This window comes from Nuphar pumila, chromosome 2 (assembly GCF_984573655.1).
Source record: "Nuphar pumila chromosome 2, dmNupPumi1.hap1.1, whole genome shotgun sequence".
Taxonomy (NCBI): domain Eukaryota; kingdom Viridiplantae; phylum Streptophyta; class Magnoliopsida; order Nymphaeales; family Nymphaeaceae; genus Nuphar; species Nuphar pumila.
Genome location: NC_143250.1, coordinates 97357703 through 97372074, shown reverse-complemented (window position 1 = coordinate 97372074; position 14372 = coordinate 97357703).

Here is a 14372-nt window from a genome sequence, read left to right as displayed (position 1 = left end):
TTTGTGCCATATGGAATTAAAAATTTGTTCCAGAGACTGTAATGTAAGTGTAGTTGTGGGCTGCTAGGAATTAAGATTTCTCCTTAATATGCGATTAAATATCATGAACAAAGTCATGGCCACCTACAATGAATTTAGGATGAAAATGGTTATCTTAGCAACCATAGAAAACTATTTATGCATTAATTTATATGGACCCTGTCTTGTAGGATCTCATTTATGAAACGATGTAATTTTCAAGTGAAAAGTTTGACATCCTATACATGTAATGATTTCTGTTTGCCTCCTACCCTTAGAGTAGAAGACTCCTTGTATATGTTGTGGTTTAAGTTTAAATTTGTCCCTTGAGCTTTAAATTATGCTGAATTGCAGATTCTCGACCAGGTTCGTTCAATTTGATTCACTCAAAGAACTTTTTTCTTTTTTCTTGTTGCCATCATATCAGCCTTTGGTTTAGGTTGCCTGACAATCCAGTGATGTCCTGTAAGTTGGACAGGGAACGTTGGTTGATGATCTTTATTTATTCTCTCTTTGTTGGTTTGTTTTTTTGGACATTTTTTTAAAATCTTTTTTGTTGGTTTTGCTGCAATATATTGGTGATCTGCACATGCAAATGCACACAACACAGACATGGATGAATGCACATACTGATGTGCCCTTATCTCACAATAGGCTTGTTGGGACAGATTATTTTTTTTTTATGTTAAAGCTCATGTTTTGGAACATAATTTGCAACCTAATGATGGATATTGAAATTGTGGTTAATCTTATATTCTTTCTTAGGATGACTTTGTATAGTCTCTCTTTAATCTTTATGCAGGAAGAACAGAGTACCTCGATTGATACTGTGATCAGGAGAAATTTTGGGGTCGAGCTTGTGTATTGTATGGAAAGTTGATATCTTGAATGATTTCATGCTTACAGCACATAATAACGATTTCAATTAAGAGTTGTTGAAATTTGTGAAGTTGATAAGATGAATGTTGGAAGTTCAGCTGTAGAAGGGAATGCAAACTTCATGGACGGGTCAAGAGGGGTCAGTCATGGGTTGCAGGAAGGCTTATTTTAAAAGGTCCAAAAGAGATCCTCCATGGAAGCAAGTTTTATGAGCTCTGGTGGTATGCGCTACTATGTTCAACTTCTACAACCGAATGAGAAGCATCATACACTAATTCAGATCTTGTTTATAGCAATGGTATGAAGGGCATATTCGTCTTGGTTTCCGAGTGTTTGTCACACCCATCCACAAGAACTATATTTTTTGGGGGCATTCTTATAATACATTTGCATTGAGCTTTTTTCTGAAAAAAAAAACTCACACTTTCTCAACAGGATAGTTAGATATGTGTGTGCCAGATCTTATTTCGTCTTGTGGTTAGTTTCTCTTAACATGATTGGTGAAGCTGGTTTTTCATCCCTCAAGTCATTTTGCAGTACTTGCTATTTTGCATGTCTTCATTCTTTTCTTTTGTTAATCTTTTTTACTCAGCTTCTTGTGGTGTCTTTTTGTTTTTAAGGCCGCCTTTACCCTTGCGAGTGCTTGCATGCATGCTTGTTAAGTATCAAATGAATTCTTGTTCTAGGTCTTGATCTTCCACTTGATTTAAGCCCCAAATGGTATGTGGGGGTGTTTTAATCGCATCTGGGTGAACTTGGTTGCATATGAAGGGCGTCTTTGTATGGATTAAGTTCCTTCTAGGTTAATGCAAAAAGTAATTAAAGGGTGAGAATGGGTTGTTTTTGGATAGGTCATCCAAGTGAACGCATAATATAACCTGTTTTTTACTTAATGTGAACTCATAGGTCTGGGCTTGACGGAACAGTTGGACATCTGACTGAGCCGGAGTCCCTCAAATTGTGCAAATTCATTAAGCCAAACCATACGAGTCTGACATAAATTCCAATAAGATGAAGACTATAATTGGAGCCTGGTTTGGCATAGGATTTATGCATTGAAGTCCGAATTCATCTTCAAATTTGACGTCTTAAATCTGACAAGATCCAAACCAATTCTGGCTCATTTTACATCCCTACTCGGATCTCTCCAATCTTAATATTGGTTTGCATTGGAGGTTGACTCGTTAGCTCTCTGAAATCATGGGATCTTTTGCTTGCTGAGAAAACCTTGCAGTATTAGCAAGATTTTATTTCTTCTTGTGAAAGTGACAAGGAAACTTGGGGTATATATAAAGTATAAGAAAAATAAAAGTTTGTGAAACTGTTAAAAATTAAAAAACTATAGAAATCACGATAATATTGTGATAACATCATGATAATATTGCAGCGTATAGGAAAAACAGGTTATATTATGGAAAGTACGTAACATTTTGGCATTTGTTATTATTGCGAGATTTTAAAATCGTAGTGATATTCGTGACTGGAGAAACCCTACTGGCAATGAAAACAAGGTTATCCATCAGATTCAAATAAAAATCAGATTGCTGATCCAAGAAGAACCTGTTTTCTGGATGATGAGCCCTCATTACTGTGTGTCACTTAATGGGCCTGCCCTCTTGTGAGTTAAATCCCGGGTGGAGTCACTAACACCCAAGCCCTCCAATTAAAGGCATCCGCACACCTGGTGGGAGTCGAACCTTGGCACCTTCTCCCCAAGCCAGCTGCCCGGACAGGTGTCTAACGGGAACATGTTAAGAATATGGTTTGGATACAGCACGTGCGTAGCATTAAATGCAATAGTTTAATTGCTGATCACCTACCCATTGATTATTACAAGTGGATCTCTTCCTACCATTGTCCACAAAGAACAAAATAACGCCGATTCAAAAGGTAACAAATGGAGAGTCATATGGTGGATCAAGACAAACCATTCAAACATGCTGCACCAGCTAAAATCACGTTGGCTTTGTCTTGTACAAGAAATGGCCAGTCAAGAATCTAGAAATGGTTGGTGTGAAAAAACAAAGTTAGAAAGCATTGAGAAACATTAAACAATTCCATAGAGAGAGAGAGAGAGAGAGAGGACTATCTAGAACATGGAGCCCTAGTCTATCATCAATGCCGTCATCCGCACCTTTATTTATTTATTCAACTATACATATGTGAGTGCATTCTGCATTCACACCTCTCTCTCTCTCTCTTTTGTTGGTATTATTATACACTAGTGCAAGTTTGCATATATGAGTGCACCGACTCTCTCTCTCTCTCTCTCTCTCTCTCTCAATGGACAGCTTGCGTGGAAATTCTTTCTTTGGTTTCGAAGTGACTGAGGACTCTGAGAATCCTACCTCCATGGTGGTATGTTCGCCACCTTCCATCTTGGAAGATGATGCTGAATCATGTACTGATGCCCATGAAAAGATTTCTCCTTGGCCAGACGATGACATTAAGGATGACAAAGACGACAAGCAGACAGTTTCCTTAGAGTTGGAGATTCCAAAAGAAAAGGTTGTTGCCTCTCTTCCAAATCACGAAGAGAAGGCATTTGATGATGCTTTGGAAATGAATTGTTATACAGCTGAGGATTTGAACAGGTGGGAGATGGAAACGAACAGATTGTTCTGGGAAACTTGCTTGGCAATAGGTTTCTCTGATCTTTAAGCTTGTTTAAATTAAAAACCAATTATTCATATGATTTATAGATAGCTTGTGTTGATATCACATTCTCTGTCAATGGAGAAAGATGTCTTTATTCTTTTTTCTTTTTTTTTGAAAGGCATGCAAGCTGGGGTTAGGCAGACCCCTACTGGTTATCATTAATTAAAAGAAATTACAAACTGTGGGTATCATCCCGTGAAGGGAACTAGTTCAGGGGTGCTCTTTCCATGATTTGCACAACCCCCTCTGGCTAAATTAGCTTTCTAGAAATAGAGTTGTCGTTATTAAATCCACAAAATTTCACTCTAAAAATTATCAAGACGCATTTGGTTCTTTTGAGACCAGATGGTGGTCACAAACACGCGAGCACGCACACACACGTGCGCGTGCGAAAAGTTTTTTATTTTTTTATTTTTTCGACATATGAAGGCTGGGGTTTGGAAGATCCCTACCTGTTTATTTCTGAAAGCATATATACATAATTACATAAGGGGACCCCAATCGGGGTTCATGTTACACCACTGTTGATCATCGTTTGTAATGGCCAGACATGCCAAGGTTCTCGCAAGGGCATCTAAATCCTTGGGTAACAAACCGAACAATGCTTCGTTCAAATGACTGAAATTGTCTAATCAGACTCGATCTGCCTCGACCCTCCAAGCTTCGATTAATGACATCGATTTGATGCTTCCTTACAAACACGTAGAACATGTTCCTTCACCGCCTGAAAACGCATCTTTTTAATCCGATTATTATCAAAACTCTTCCCATCAAAGATGATCTGATTACGGATGCCCCAGAGTCTCCAGATGATCACCTGGAAAGTGATCAATCATCAACCAAGACTAGTGTAGCAGTTTTGGGGAAAGGCATCTAATTAGAGTGTCTTGGATTGATTTGGCAGTCGCCTTCCAAGCAGGTGGCATAAGGTGTCAACGGTCGGGTTTACCCAGACCGATCCCTATAGGGTCCAGGTATGGCGACAAATAAGCAGACTCCATTAAGACCCGGGTCCAGATCTGAAGGTCCAATTAATACATAGACCCGGGTATAGTTTGTGAAATTTTATACCAGACCTGGGCCCGACCTGAGTTCCGATTAAGACCCATAATTTTTCAATGTAAAAATGATAAAAAAATATTATTTTACCTGGTATGGTTCAGGTCTGGTTCATGTAGTTCTTATCGGGTTCGAGTATAGTTTCTCTTATAGTAGACCCGATTAAACCCAGGTCCGGACCCAATATCATACTAAAAAATCTGGTCCAAGTCTGGTTCCGCCTGGGTTCAAATCAAATCTGACCCATTGACACCCCTAGTGACCCACGTATCTCCACACCTCTATTGAAATCAGACAAGTCATGAGCAGGTGCTCAATGTTCTCTTCACTCCATCCACATAAGTAGCATCGGCTTGCCATCGCTACAATCTTCCTTCCAACGCAAGGAACTAGGGATGACAAAGGATCGGGGGAAAATGGGGCCCCGCCTGCCTCACTCCGTTTGGATCGGAGATGGAGGACATGAAACAGGGATGGAGGTTAAAATCCAAACCCATGCGGGGGATGGACTTATGCTTTCCCCCGCTTCACCCCATCCTCAATCCTCGTTAGCAAAATGCTAAAATACTCTTTAGGGATGACAATGAACCAAGGGAAAATAGAGCCCCGCTCCTCCTTGCCTAGTTTGGACCAGGGATGGAGGACATGAAATGGGGATGGAGGCGGAGATGGATGTTAAAATCAAAACCCGTGCAGGAATAGAAGGCAGAATTTTGAGATGGGACAGGAGTAGAGACCTTGTCCCCTGCCCCGCCTTGCCCAGTTTAGACCAAGGATGGGGGATATGAAACGGGGATGGAGGTTAAAATCAAAACCCGTGCAGGGATGGAGGTGGGGATAGAGGGCAGAATTTTGAGACGGGACAGGAGCAGAGACCTTGTCCCCCACCTCCACCCCGGTCCACTACCATCCCTACAAGGAACAAGGTAATGGATGCTCTTGGGTAATGCTGGTTGCACCAAATCAAGTCAGCAAGGTGATATTTAGGTTGGGCGGACCTACTCAACTTCCAGATAGTATCTATGGAAAATGTAACACCAGCCCTTGGGGAGATTTATCCCTCAGAGAGAATCATGGACTGCAAAGGGAATCCTGCATTTTCTTGAAAGGCAAGCTTGAGTTAGGCAGACCCCTACCCGTTATACAACTATACCATTGGGTTTTGAACCTGCAACGTCCCAACACAAGGTGACGTGCACTGACTGCTCCTACCAGACAAGGGGAGCCCCCCTTGGTAAAGGGAATCCTGAGGATATGTTAAATGTGCCATGGAACATCTATGACCATTTTATGGTCCCTAGAGAGCACATCTGCAACACTTAAGGGAAGCAAAATTCTAATCAAAGATCAGGATATAGGCATATTTAAATGCTCAATCAATGGACTAGGAAGCAACCAAGGGTCAAACCAAAATGATGTGCCCAAACCGTTACCCAAATTCCATTTGAGTTCGTGCTTGATAACATGAATTCCATGAACAAGACTCCTCCACCCATGAGAGCCTAAATGGGTAAACTTGGGAAACCAAATTGAGTTCCTCTCAAGATATTTGCATTTAATAAGATTAACTCAGGGATTAGAATACTGTTAGAGCATCACCCAACCTAACTTCACCAGGAACGCCCCATTGTGTTCATGCAAGGGTTTTATATCCAACTGAAGAGGAGAAGAAAGGACAAGGAAAACACGAATTTAACGTGGTTCAGATAAAAAATCCTACATCCACGACCAGGCAATCACACTCCCCGTGAGATTTTTTATTTCATGTCTATTCACCATGTTGCAAAGCTTATGTAGAGACTAAAACGATAATCACACCATCCACAAAAAGGGAAAGAATAATAACAGAAGACAACAATAAGATAAAGCTGAAAACAAATCGCAACTTCCTAACTTCTTAATGACTTCCTCCGCCTAGTGAGCCACCTTGCTTTCCATCACTCCCTCTCAAGTGGGGTGTATACATCGTAGCAGCCCCACTTACTAAGAGCAATAGCTAGTTGTTGTTTAGTCAATCTCTTGGTTAGTCCATCAGCCAACTGGTTCAAGCTTTTGAGTATATGGAGTCTGAATTTCTCTATTTTGAACTTTTTCTCTCACAAAATGACAATTTACCTCTATGTGTTTCATTCTTTCGTGAAACACAGAATTTGCTGCAATATAAATCGCCGCTTGATTGTCGTAGTACATAGGATTGGGTGATGAGAACATGAGACCCATCTAAGTCAATAATATTTTTATCCACATAATTTCACTAGTTGTAGCGGCCATGGCCCGATACTCTGCTTCTGCACTAGATCTCGATACCACCTTTTGTCTTTTACTCCTCCAAGATACCAAATTATCTTATATATATACATAATATCCCATAGTGGATCTGCGATCTATATTGCCTGCCCAGTCTATATCACCCAAAGATTTTTTCAAATATCTTCAATTCCTATCTACTACATTTAAGTGAGATTTGCAGGGACTATGCATATACTGACTAACCAAATTGATCGCATGTGTGATGTCCAGTCTGGTCACAGTAAGATAAATAAGTCTCCCTATAAGTCTTTGATAGCGGGCAATATCTAAAATAGGTTCATCCTCATCGCCTTTGTCTCTGAAATTACTTTCAAGCGGAGTGTCCACTGATCGGCTGTCTATCTTTCCTGTTTCTTTTAGCAAATCCAAAGTATACTTTCTCTGGGACATAAAAATACCTTTCTTTGAATAAGCAAATTCAATCCCTAGAAAATATCTCAGTCTACCATGGTCTTTAATGTTAATTTTTCTTTGAAGCATCTTCTTGGTCATTTGAATGTGGCTAGCATTGTTTCCTGTGATTTTCATGTCATCAACATATATGAGAATAAGAACCAAATCATCACCATCCCTGCGAATAAACAATGAATTGTCAGCCTTGCATCTAACAAATTTATTGTGTTCTAACGCCTTACTTAATTTGAAATGCCATGCTCGTGGGGACTGCTTCAACCCGTAAATAGATTTTCTGAGCCTGCAAACGAGATTCGACAACTCTTGAGGGTGCCTCTGTGGTATCTTCACATATACTTCTTCCTGCAAGTCACCTTGTAAGAAGGTATTTTTTAAATCCATCTGAAATAATGGCCAATTAAAATTATATGCAACTAAAAGCAATACCCGAACAATGTTCATTTTTGCTACGGGAGCAAATGTTTCCTCGTAGTTAAGTTCTTGAGTTTGAGTGTAGCCTTTAGCCACCAACCTCGCCTTATGTCTCTCCACTGTTCCATTGCAATTGTATTTTATCTTGAATACCCATCGACACCCTATAATTTTTTTTGGAAGAGTGGTTAAATCCCACGTATGGTTTTTATGTAAAGCTTTAAGTTCTTCCATCGCCTTACGCCAGACCAGACTCTTTTTGGCTTCTTCATATGTCGATGGTTCCTGCTGTAAGGCACTTAAAAAGCCATGATATTCACTTGAAACATTTTTATATGATAGTTGTTTCTCTATAGGATGAGTAACCGCTTTACAAGTTACATAGTCATCCAAGTATTTAGGCGGATGACTTGCATGTTGAGACCTCCTTGGTTAAGCATTGTTCTAGCCAATATCACTATCATCAGGAGCTATGAACTAGTTTTCAATACCAGATAGAAACCATGAATCAGTTTCTGATTGTTCATTATTTGGATGCACCTAAGACATGATTACCAGATTATTATATAAGCTCATGTTCAGGAGAACTATCTCCCCCTATCTATCACCGTTCTCATTAGAATTTTTGAAGGGATAAATTCATCAAATTTGACATCTCTTGAAATATATAGTTTCTTTTCTTCCATACTATAACACCTATAACCTTTTTTGTCTGTAGCATACTCAACAAACACACACTTACGAGCTTTGGGGCTAAGCTTATCACGTTTGGTCTTGTCAATCATCACAAAAATGGTGCACCCAAATACTCTAAGATGTTCACCATCGATCATGTGTCCTCTAAGAACTTACGAGCTTTGGGGCTAAGCTTATCACGTTTGGTCTTGTCAATCATCACAAAAATGGTGCATCCAAATACTCTAAGATGTTCACCATCGATCATGTGTCCTTTAAGAACTTGTAAGGGAGATTTCCCATCCAACCGGATACTAGGTGGCTGATTTATGAGATAACATGCCATCATTACAACTTTGCTCCAAAAATGTTTAGGCATATGAGCTTGGAAAAATAAAGATCTGGTAGTTTCAAGGATATGGCGATTCTTCCTCTAAACGATGCCATTTTGTTGAGGAGTTTTTACACACATATATTGATGTTCCATCCCACTATTGTTTTTAAAATTGTCAAAGAACCTGCTTTTAAATTCAGTCCCGTTGTCTGTACGCAGGCATTTTATCCAGGTGTCATATTGAGTTCTAATCATATTGTAAAAAGCTTCAAAATTTTTAAATACTTGATCTTTGGTTTTTAGTAAATACAACCAAGTCGCCTTTAAAAAATTATGAATGAGCGACAAATAAAATCCGAATCCATTATATGACTATGTGGGCGTCGGCCCCCAAACATCAGCATGCACTAATTCAAACAGTTTACTGGCCACATTTTCAGACAAACCAAATGAAAGATGCGACATTTTAAAGTACTGGCATACATCACAAATACCATGATCAAAAGTGGCATTAGGTATCAAAGCTGACAGAGACCTACTAGATGGATGACCCAACCGCAAATGCCATAGTTGATCATCCTTGGGAAAAAATGTCATCATAGCTGTAAATTTTTGTTGATCTATCACATATAGTCTATGCTCCATCTTTCTCTCATCAATCTTCAAATTCGTCATCTTGTCCTGGAAGAGTACATCAAAAGGAGTAAATATGACATTGCAATTAAGATCTTGAGTCAACTTTGACACCGATAGAAGGTTTGAAGCAAGGTCTGGCATATAGAGAGTTTTAAGATTTTTTCCAAGAATCTTGGTTTCACACATCCCCTTAACCGATATTCCCAATCTGTTGGCTATAGTGACCATTCTTTGATCATGAACGTCTTCCACTTTTTTAACCTTGTTGCAGGTCATATGGTCTGAGGCTCTTGAATTCATAATCCACACATTAGAGCTGAAACGAAATGAGGATGAGGCCATACCTGAAACTTTACCTGTAGTAACGGCTAAAGCTACAATGGCGGATTTTGAACTTTGCTTGCCGAGATTCCTAATCATGTCGATAATGGCGAACAACGTGATTTCTTTGTCTTTTTTTTCAACTCCTGTAACTTGGGCTTTCGCAGGCTCCTTCTCTTTATCACTATTACTGCTACCTGGCTTCCCATGAAGTTTCCAACACCTTTCTCTCATATGGCTTTCTTTTTTACAATAGGTGCAAACTGGTCTCTTTCCCTTTCTGTTAGTGTTTTCATATTTTTGGTTATAATGAGTGGTAAAAGCATTGAAGACAACTTTCTCACTTTGCTCCTCCTGAGACTGAGACTCTTATTTCCTATTCATAACCTTTCTACGGGATTCCTCTTTTATTATTATAGAGCAAACATTAGACAATGAAGGAAACTCTGAAGCCATAAGAATCTGACTACGAAGGTGTTCATAATCTAGTCCTAAACCAGCAAGAACCTGAAACATTTTCTCATGTTCTCTTAACTTTTTAAAATCCATAAAGTCACGATATGAGCTTGTTAGGGAGTCAAGCTCGTCCCACATACTTTTCAACTTACTAAGATAAACATCGAAAGACATCATTTTTTTTGTGTTCATGGATGCTTTAAGTAAGTTGATACATACGAGCTATTTCATTCTTTTAATTGTATAGATTATGGGCAACATCCCAATTTTTTTGGGCAGTATCTAAGAATAAGAAATCTTCAACAATTGAGATGTCCATAAAATTCAATAGCCATGACATCACTGAATCATTGGAGCTTTGCCATTCCTCAAACTGAGGGTTGGCTTCATTAGGTTGCGAACTCTTCCTAGTGATAAATCCTAGATTAACTTTTCTACTGAGATAGAGTCTAACCGACTTGGCCTAAGATAGATAATTTGATCCGTTCAGCAGGATAGAAGTAATCTTAAGGTTCAGAGTTACCTACTTAGGAATCAATTTTTTTTTGACATTACCCCTACTTGGTGTGTCGGTACTGCCATTAGTTCCTTCACCATTGCTTGGGGTCAAGCGATCGTTATTCACCATGAAGAATACCAAAAATCAGCAAGCCCAGAATGAGAAAAGAATCAGTATATCTCCTGCTCTGATACCATGAAGAAGAGAAGGACAAGGAAAACATGAGTTTAACATGGTTTAGATCAAAGATCCTACATCCATGATCAGGCAATCACATTCCCTGTGAGATTTTTCATTTCATGTTTATTCACCATGTTATAAAGCTTATATATAGACCAAAATGATAATCATGCCATCCACAAAAAAAGGAAAAGAATAATAACAAAAGGCAACAATAAGATAAAGCTGGAAACAAATCACAACTTTCTAACTTCCCAACGACTTCCTCCGTGATGCTTGGTGAGCCACCTTGCTTTCCATCACCAACCCTACACTTATTTGGGTTTGCATACCCTGTCCCAAGCCACTAAATGGATAGAGCAAATCAAAGAATCAAACCAAAGGAATTGCTTCATAATACTCATCAATTGTGTTATTATTGAGCTAGGTAATAAGAAGCACAACATTCAGTAGACTTAATTAGAGTTAATGGCCCTGCCATCGCTAACACCATGCAGCTTCAACTCTCCAACCTCTTACGAAACTTAGTCACCAATGAGTCACAATACACACTCTTCATTCTGCCTTTAAAAATAGGCATGCCCAAATATGTGATTAGGAGAGATCCGATATTCCACCCACTCATACAACGAATGGATAGATTGAAGGGGATATAAAATGATTTCCCAGGACTCATTGATAGTCCAAATTTGGCCTCAAAATCCTTGATGCTGTTTGAATAAATTGTTTTCTATTCTAAAAGCAAAATAGAGCATCATCTGCAAATAAAGAGTGGCTCCACATAAAACCCTTACAAGAGATCGAAGTTATGAGACCCTTATCTTCCACTTGACCCAGATTGTGATTTAATCTCTCCATAACAAGCAGAAAAAGAAAAGGAAAAAGAGAGCCCCCTTGACAAATCCCTATGCTATTGTAAAACTTTGGTCAGGGTTCTCCGTTAATAACTACAATAAATTTTGAGGAAGATATGCAACACATGATGTGCTAAATCCACACCTCCACAAACCCAAAGATGCAGGGTATCCTCTAAAAAATGTCATTTTATTCTATCATAGGCCTTAGCCAAATCCGTTTTGAAAATTATTGATGATAATCTACTATGGTTCATATGATCAACCAACTTATGTGCAATAAGGATACTCTCATGTATACAATGCCCCCTTCAAAAAAGCCCTATGATTATGTGAAATAATTCATTGAAAAATAGAAGTCATCAAGTTAACCATAATCTTGGTAATGATTTTATAAATAATATTATACAAGCTAATGGGCTTATATATAGTGAGAGTGTAGGCTCGCTCTTCTTTCGAAATAAGAATAATATGAGTGGCAATAATACTGAAAATAAGTTTTCCTTTTTTAAAATAATCCTTGATACTCACATATGCTTATTAATAATAGACCAAAAGGACATAAACTACATGGGAAGACGTCGGGGCCATCATCTAGGTTGAAAATAGCTTTAGTCACTTCCATGTCAGTGATAGGCCTAATCAACTGTCCGTTCTCCTCTAGAGAACCCTCAAAACGTTGCAAGTCAATATCAATCCTTGTGAATAGCCTAGAGAAAAGAATTTAAGGCCTCCTTGAAAATCTCGGTGTCCTCCCATTGCAAGCAACTGATTTGCTTACACTGCATGTTCTTATTCTTCGAAAAAATGAGAATTTTTATTTCTTTCTTTAAGCCATCGACATCGAGAGTTTTAACACCAGTTGAATTCTTCTATACATAAAATGTCAACCAATTCATCATGTAAAATCACTTCTCTTTCAATAGTTGCAAGGTTACCAATATTTACTTGGGATTGCAAATTGGCAATTTCTTCATTAACGCATTCCTTTTGAGTATGCATGCCCCCACACATTTACCTTATTTTACCCTACTTAAATTCCAAACACGATAAAACTACCTTTGGGTCGTTTATTGTTTCATGAATATAAGTACAACAATAATATTGGTTAAAACCATATGATAGTACAATATTTTGACAACATACGTGTATTCAGTCACTTTGGTGACATGAATACACTAAGTTATCTAACTATCCTTGATGCCAATATTATATACACATGTATACATGCATAATTACAAATAAATGCATGAGCAATAACCCAAGACAAACTTAAATGGGTAAAACCTTAGGTCCTCAAGCAGGAACCGTCTTGAAAGCACTCTGAACCGGTCTGAAACAGCTCTGAACCGGTCATCCAAGGGTCCAAACCGGTTCTGAACCTTATAAACCGGGTCAAGTATGGACGAAAGTTCATAAAAACCCTATAACCATATGCCAAAATCCCGTATTTTCTTATATTTCAGAAAACAGGGTCTTAGCATCTCGAAACCGGTGAGAAACTGGAAGGAACCGGTCAAAAACGACTCCGAACCGGTCCCGAAAGGGGGCCGAATCAGTCTCTGATCCGGTTTAGGACAAATAGTGTATGGACCCTACTGGATTCGTGTCGAAACCCAACTGTAACTGGATCCCGGTCAGACCCGATTATATCTGGATCCGGGTCAGACCAGGTTTGTAATCGGATCAGACCTGGTAATATCTGGATCCGGGTCGGACCCGGTAATATCTAGATCTGGGTCTGACCCAGCAGTATCTGGATCCGGGTCAGACTTGGTATGAAGCGGATCCGGGTCGGACTGGATTCGGGTCAAAACCCAAGATTTTATGGATTCGGGTTAGACCCGGGATTTAACCTGATTCGGGTCAGACCCAACACAAGCTGGATCCGGGTCGGACCCGGTAATAACCGGATCCGGTTTAGACCCGAGTCCGACCCAAAAAAAAACGAAAAAGGCAAAAAACCCTGATCTTTCAGAAAAGAGGGGTTTTCCCCATTTTCATTGTCGGCGACCAATGTCGTCGGTCGGCGACTCACACCGCCTGCTGGCGAAACCTCAACGCCGCTTCTGATGGCGTTTCTTCTCCGACAAAAGCAGTCATCCGTCGGCGAAAACAGGAAAACCGCAGAAGCCTGTCTGTCGCCCAATGGCGACAATCGCCGACTTCCGGCGACTAGCAGCAACGTCACCCCACGGTGACCTGCTTTGCTGGACAACCAAAAGGCACACCCCACAGCGGAAGCGGGGTGTGGGCCCATAACCCAATGTTGGGATTTTTCGATTTCGGTGGTGGATTTCCGGCGAAGCCTCAATCGGCACCCCTGAGCAGCGATGGCCCTACGTAAAAACAGAAATAACACAGAGCACGCGTACCTGATGCCGCCATTGGTGGAGCTGTTGTGCTCGTCGGAGATGGTCGTCGGAGTTTCTCTGCTCAGCCGGACTGCTTCCCTCCACGAGCCCAGGCTTCCGGATGCAGTCGGTGAGTAGACCTTCTTTTTCACTTCTGTTACTTTCCATATCAAGGTCGCTCATGATACCCTGTTTTTATAAGCATAGGGTGAGAACGGTTTGCGTAACTGTTCCCCCTTTATCTTATGCTGATTTATCGGTAGGATCATCCCTTATCGGGGATGTATCCACATTGTGGATAACCACCACATTAA